This window comes from Rutidosis leptorrhynchoides, chromosome 6 (assembly GCF_046630445.1).
Source record: "Rutidosis leptorrhynchoides isolate AG116_Rl617_1_P2 chromosome 6, CSIRO_AGI_Rlap_v1, whole genome shotgun sequence".
NCBI lineage: Eukaryota > Viridiplantae > Streptophyta > Magnoliopsida > Asterales > Asteraceae > Rutidosis > Rutidosis leptorrhynchoides.
Window position 1 is genome coordinate 410,039,442 of NC_092338.1, and position 7,172 is coordinate 410,046,613.

The window sequence follows — 7,172 nt, forward strand, 5'->3', positions numbered from 1 at the left end:
CTTGAGAAATTCAGCAAACAGGGCCTGGAAGGCAATTGGGACGCCGTCCTGATATTTGGGACGCCGTCCCAATCTTCATATTGGGACGCCGTCTTGATATTTGGGATGCCGTCCCACTCTTCATATCAGGACACCGTCCTGATTTTTGGGACACCGTCCTGATACACTAAAATGGGATGTTTGCTTTGATCTTTTGACGTAAAATGTTTACTATGCTACGGACCTCCGATTAACATGAAACTTGGCTAACATGCTCATATATGATTATATAACTTAGAAAAATTGTCGGATACCAAACCCGACCCCGTTGACTTTTCCGTTGACTTTGACCCGACCAAGTTTGACTTTTTGTCAAACGTAACCAAATACTTATGCAACCTTTCTAACATGATTATTTACTTGTATCTTGCATGAAACTTGACTAGTTGATTCACATGTTAATATAATCGAGTCGTAACGAGCCATAGGACTAATTGAACATCTTTGACCGTTTGTGTTTACCGTTATTGATATAACCTATATGTTTAGGTCAAGACTAGCCTTGTCTTTGCACGCGTTTACTTGTTGACGTACTTTTATAACTCTCGCACTCAAGGTGAGATCATAGTCCCACTTTTACTCTTTTGAACTTATATTTGGGATGAGAAAACATAAACGATTCTTTTGAATTAAGTGAACACAAGAACGGGAAAACAAACATTCTACATACGAGTTTAGAACAAAAATCCTCACTTCGATTATCATTAGTTACACTTGACGGGTGTAAGCGAGAACTTATGTTATATGGCCATATGGGTTGACAACCCTCATCTTTGACGGTTCGCTACCGTCTACGGATGAAATATATTTTCGAGAATCAGTGTTTGTTCTAGCACTATGGATGGGGTACACAATGGATGGAATGTTAAGCTTTGATAATTGGGTGCTCGTGAATATTAACTTTTAGAATGTATTACTATTATTTCAACTTTGCAAACCTTGTGGTTCGACTTACTTACTTTTACTCACTTACTTACTTAAACCTATGATTTCACCAACGTTTTCGTTGACAGATTTCTATGTTTTTCTCAGGTCTTGCACGATATGTGATACATGCTTCCGCTCATTATCTGATACTTGCATTGGATGTCGAGTATACATGCATTTCATGGAGCGTCTTATGACTTTACTTTAAACCGTGTCGCCTAGATTTCATTCGTATTATAACCTTGTAACTTAACTTTTGGTTGAACAATTCTTGTAAACTTTGAAACAATCTTTATTTTGAAATGAAGGCGACATATTTTGGTCAAAAGTTATCTAAAAGACTTATAATCAGGTAATGGGACCCACGTAGCCGACGCCGTCACTTGACGATTTGTCGGGGTCACTACAAGTGGTATCAGAGCCTTGGTTGTAGGGATTTAGAGTTCATTTGTGTCCACCCCGAGTCATAGGGTACATAGGTGAATCTAGACTACAACCGGCATATAGACTGAAGTAGGAATTATTTGACTAATTGTGCATTTATACTCGAACTCTTCTATCATATCTAACTCGTATTCGATCTTGATCTTACGTTGATAAATTTTGTTGATGCGCCACCTTGACTTTATGAAGTAATGTTAAATGCACATGAGAATCAGGGTATTATAATTTCCGGGATTATATTACGGTGATTCACATGGACGTTCCGACATTATGACATAGAGAATTTAAGGCGAGTCAAGGAAAATTTTCTCTCTATCCTTATTCCATGCCACGGTTAGTATTGTTGAAAATACTAACCAACGATATTCTTGTCTCATGAAGGAACAATGGCTCACCAAGGTCAACACAATACTCCTCTCGAAACTCTAGAACAAGCACTTCAACGAATGATAACCATCGCCGTGGGTACGGCCGTGGCCGATCACTTTTCTAACAACAACAATCATGGAGCCGGTAATTCAATCGAAGGTTGCTCCTACAAGAACTTCATGAAGTACAATCCTCCCACTTTCGATGGAACCGGGGGACCGGTTACTCTCACCCGATGGTTTGAACAAATGGAGACCGTTTTTAACACAAGCGGTTGTCGAGACCAAGATAAGGTCAAGTTTTCCACCCTCACTTTCACCGGCATTGCTCTTTCGTGGTGGAACAAGTACGTACAATCGGTGGGTATCGATGAAGCCCACACACTCTCTTGGACCGAATTAAGAGAAAGAATGATCACCGAATACTTCCCGCACGACGAGACTCGAAGGCTCGAACAGGGTCTAAGGAATTTAAAAACGGTCGGAAATGACCTCGAAGCTTATAATCAACGGTTTACCGAACTAGTTTCGATGTGTCCAAATCTCATGACTCCCGAATCCCTAAGAGTCGAACTTTACATGGATGGCCTCCCTAAGAGCATTCAACACAAGGTAATGACATCTCAACCCACTAACCTACAAGAGGCTTTAACAATGGCCCGCCAAGCCTTAGAAACGGTGAATGAAATGGAAGCACCGGCACCAATGGTCGAGAACCACCCGAGTAACAACAAAAGAACATGGGAAGCCTCTCAATCAAGCAACCACAACAATAACAACAACCCCGCCAAGAAGCCTTTTACCTCCAACGACAAGAAAGGCTATGCCGGAAAACTACCTTTTTGTAACGAATGCCACAAGCATCACTTTGAAGGATGTGGCAGGTTTCGCCACCGGCGCCAAGGACCCGTCGCTCAAAAGATGCCCAACGCACACAGAACGGGTGCTTGCTTCGAATGTGGCCAACTGGGTCATTTTAGGAATGTGTGCCCAAATAAGAAAATCAACCCCAACGCACGCCGTTGAACCTTCAACATCGACACCTAGGATGCCCGAAACGACGATGGACTAGTAACGGGTACGTTTCTTCACAACAAACCGTATACTTCATACTTATTCGATTCCATTACCGCTAGACGTTTTATAACCAAGTCTTTGACTCGTGCTCTTTGCACTCCACTTTTTCCCTAGACACTACTTAGGCAATTTAAGTGACCAACGGAATATATTGTGTGCCTATAAATTTTATCAGAGGATATACGTTAAGAATTATGACTTGACACCTATAGAACTAAGGAGCTCAAAACCTATTCGTTAAGGAGAAAATTTTTTTTTTCTTTCTTTCCTACAATTATGTATGGATTTTTGTGAACTAAATAATTTTCGGTTGGAAACCGATACCCACTTCCTCGTATCCATGACCTCATGATTATTTGCATGAAACTCGTGTGTATTCCAATTCGACCTCCGTTCCGGTTATCACTAATTGGGGGTTAAGGGAGACGATGTCTCCTAAGCCATCTTCCGAACTCACAACGTTAGTTGTAAATCTCTCTTGGTACCATTCGATTTATCCAAGGCACGCCCGTATCCACAAACCTCTCGAACCGCGTATGCAAATTCATATAGACTAATTCGTTATCGTATTTATAGATGATATCTTGACCTATCCAAGTAAAGAAGGAAAACGAACAACATCACCATCTCCCGCTCGAACTTTTGAGAAAAGAGCAACTCTATACCAAAGTCTCTGAGTGAGAATTTCTGTTGAACGAAGTCCAATTTTCTAGACCATGATGTTTATGGTCAGGTCGTTACAATCAATCTCGAAATCAAGCCACATGTAATCAGGAAACTCTCCCAACTCAGACTTGTATTCGTAAAAATCTTAGATCTCACCGGTTGTTACCGAAGATTCATTTCTGACTTTTCTCGTGTTACACAACTTTAAACCTCTTCATGTCTGAGCCTTGAACGTGATTCTTCACACCAACCTTCCTAGCTAAATTCGTATAGCACTAGATGGAACTCAAACATGGAAATATTTCTACTTGAACGCCGAAAGGCATACTCTCTCGACTCAAAATCAACGTAACTAAAATTCGTTATTTTGCGCGAAGAATTCGAATACTAAATTGTGGATCCGATCAACTTTCTCGTCATCACGTACCACACTACATACCTATGTTATTTCACCGTTACCGTCTGATATTACTGGAATTTAAGATAACACACAATCCAACGATACTTCACTCTTCTTTGACTTAACGCCCTTGCGTTGCTGATAATCGTCCAACCATTATTCAACCCCGAACTATACAATTACGTGTACTACCTCGTTTCTCTTTCAGACTTCATTTTTTTTTTTTGACAACTAGAGGCACGTTATGGCAACCTCGAGATGTAAGCTCATCCTATTCTAAGTCCTCGTTTCACTCCTATCTTTATCGCTCGCACTTCCGTTTAAGGGAACTCCTTGTAACATTTCTCCATGGATAGAGAAATTCCTCATATTACCTTAGTATTCGCCACGAGGGTGAATAGTCCTAACGAACATTTTTTTTTCGAACCCTAACTGACTTGTTCAAACATATCTTAAGAGATCCTATTCTAACACGGTGTACCATTGCCAATTACCTCGGATCAAAATACTCGTATCGCTTCTAGTTTTGCAAGAAACCTTGGAAACCCACTTGGACATACGTACCGCGTATCTCCCACAACCGACGAACCGAGCAAACGTACGATTCAATCTTGGAAAGACATGTTACAGACTGGTATTGTCACCTTTAGTAGTTCCTTTTACGACGACAGCTATCACTCGTATATTAACGCAGCACTTCCGAAACCCTATATGACCGCTAATGTCATACCCCTGTTCATTTAACCAAAGCATGCGGCAAGCAAATCGCCGAATCTGAACTCCATCAAGAAACAACAATTGAGATCGTTCAAGTCCGAGGAGGGCTAGAGACAACCCATGGTCGCCAGAAGAGTTATACCAAACTTAGATGAAAACCTCACAAATCCCAGTGTGTAATCGTGTAATATTGAGAAACCGCACCTTGGAAAGGTGAAATCCATTTTAGGAAATCGAGAAAGGCTATATCTGCAATATTGAACCTTTTGAAACCTTGGGGCGTATTGGAACCGCTTCCTACCGTTTAGAACTTCCGATGCAATTAAGTTTCCGTTTACCCTACTTTTCGTGTAACAAACTTAGAAACGTGTCCTGCGGAACAGGAACGTGCAATCCTGCTAGATACATCAACTATTGATGACAAACTTCTCTTCATAGGGGAAAACCAGTTGAAACCGGGGATCGTAAAAACCAAACCTTAATACAACGTAAAACCCTGACTATCCAAATTCATGAGAACACTCAAGGACGTACTTTCACTTATTCATAGCATTGACAACGTAAAGTCTCGAGTAGGAGATATCGACTACTACTTTCAACTAAATTTCGGGACAAAATTTCTTTTGAGGTGTGGATAATGTAACATCCCGCATTTTTCCGTTAAATTATTTTAACGCCCGTCTTTTTCTTTTTAAATAATACCCTTCGTATCTAAATTCGTATCCTTTGTTATGTAACATTTTAAATATTTTCGTTATCGGATTTTAATATCTCCCGTACTCCCGTGTAACTTAAAATAATTCGTTCGGTTATTTTCCGCACCCGATTCAAAGTTGAGGGACCAAACTTGCCAAAGTATCAAACGTTTGACTAGGTCAAAGAGTCAACCTCCTTCATCCCTTTCATTCATCCTCCCTTTTCCATTTTTGATACTTTCAAACTCTCTCATTTCTCAAACATAAAATCATCATCCAAATCTCACCAAGGAAGTAAACATCAAAACAAACTACATATTCTTGATCCTCTCATCATCCTCTTCGATTTGATGCTAACTACTTCGATTTTGGGTAACATTTCTAAAACACTAGATTTCTTTAAATTCATGTTCTTGACTTATAAAGTTGTTAATTAGTGTCTATGGCTCATTGTGATGTCGTGTATGTAATTTGTATGCCCGATTCGTTGTTTTTGGTGTAACTAGTTCAATATGAAAATTTCTTGCTAAATCCTTGATTTTGGATGATCAAATGTTGTTAGATTGTTAAAGTGCATGTTTTAAAAGTATTACTAGTATCTTTAGCTTCGTTTTGATGTATAGGTTGATTAAGGAAACATCAAACTCATGACTATTGATTTTTGTGAATTTTCGTTAGAGTTTGATAGACTTTAAATGAACTTTTGATGATTTGAATGCCATGAAATGTTGTTAGTAAGTATTTAGTTGTATTACATGTTTCATTACCTTCAAAACGGCATATCATATGTATAAATTGGATTCCCGAAACTTAAATTGCAATTGATGAACTTGAAACCTTGATTTGGAACGTTTAACGAACTTTCGACGAGGCTTTTGTTGTCTTAAATGATGATTTTGATTTATGATATGTGGTTAGTTGTATTCCTTGTCTAAATAGCTTTCCGATGATATAAAATACATGTTCTAATTGTTTGCGGATCATAAATTGTGATTGTTTGAAGTTTGGGTCGTGCACTTGAGAAATTCAGCAAACAGGGCCTGGAAGGCAATTGGGACGCCGTCCTGATATTTGGGACGCCGTCCCACTCTTCATATTGGGACGCCGTCTTGATATTTGGGACGCCGTCCCACTCTTCATATCAGGACACCGTCCTGATTTTTGGGACACCGTCCTGATACACTAAAATGGGCTGTTTGCTTTGATCTTTTGACGTAAAATGTTTACTATGCTACGGACCTCCGATTAACATGAAACTTGGCTAACATGCTCATATATGATTATATAACTTAGAAAAATTGTCGGATACCCAACCCGACCCCGTTGACTTTTCCGTTGACTTTGACCCGACCAAGTTTGACTTTTTGTCAAACTTAACCAAATACTTATGCAACCTTTCTAACATGATTATTTACTTGTATCTTGCATGAAACTTGACTAGTTGATTCACATGTTAATATAATCGAGTCGTAACGAGCCATAGGACTAATTGAACATCTTTGACCGTTTATGTTTACCGTTATTGATATAACCTATATGTTTAGGTCAAGACTAGCCTTGTCTTTGCACGCGTTTACTTGTTGAAGTACTTTTATAACTCTCGCACTCAAGGTGAGATCATAGTCCCACTTTTACTCTTTTGAACTTATATTTGGGATGAGAAAACATAAACGATTCTTTTGAATTAAGTGAACACAAGAACGGGAAAACAAACATTCTACATACGAGTTTAGGACAAAAATCCTCAATTCGATTATCATTAGTTACACTTGACGGGTGTAAGCGAGAACTTATGTTATATGGCCATATGGGTTGACAACCCTCATCTTTGACGGTTCG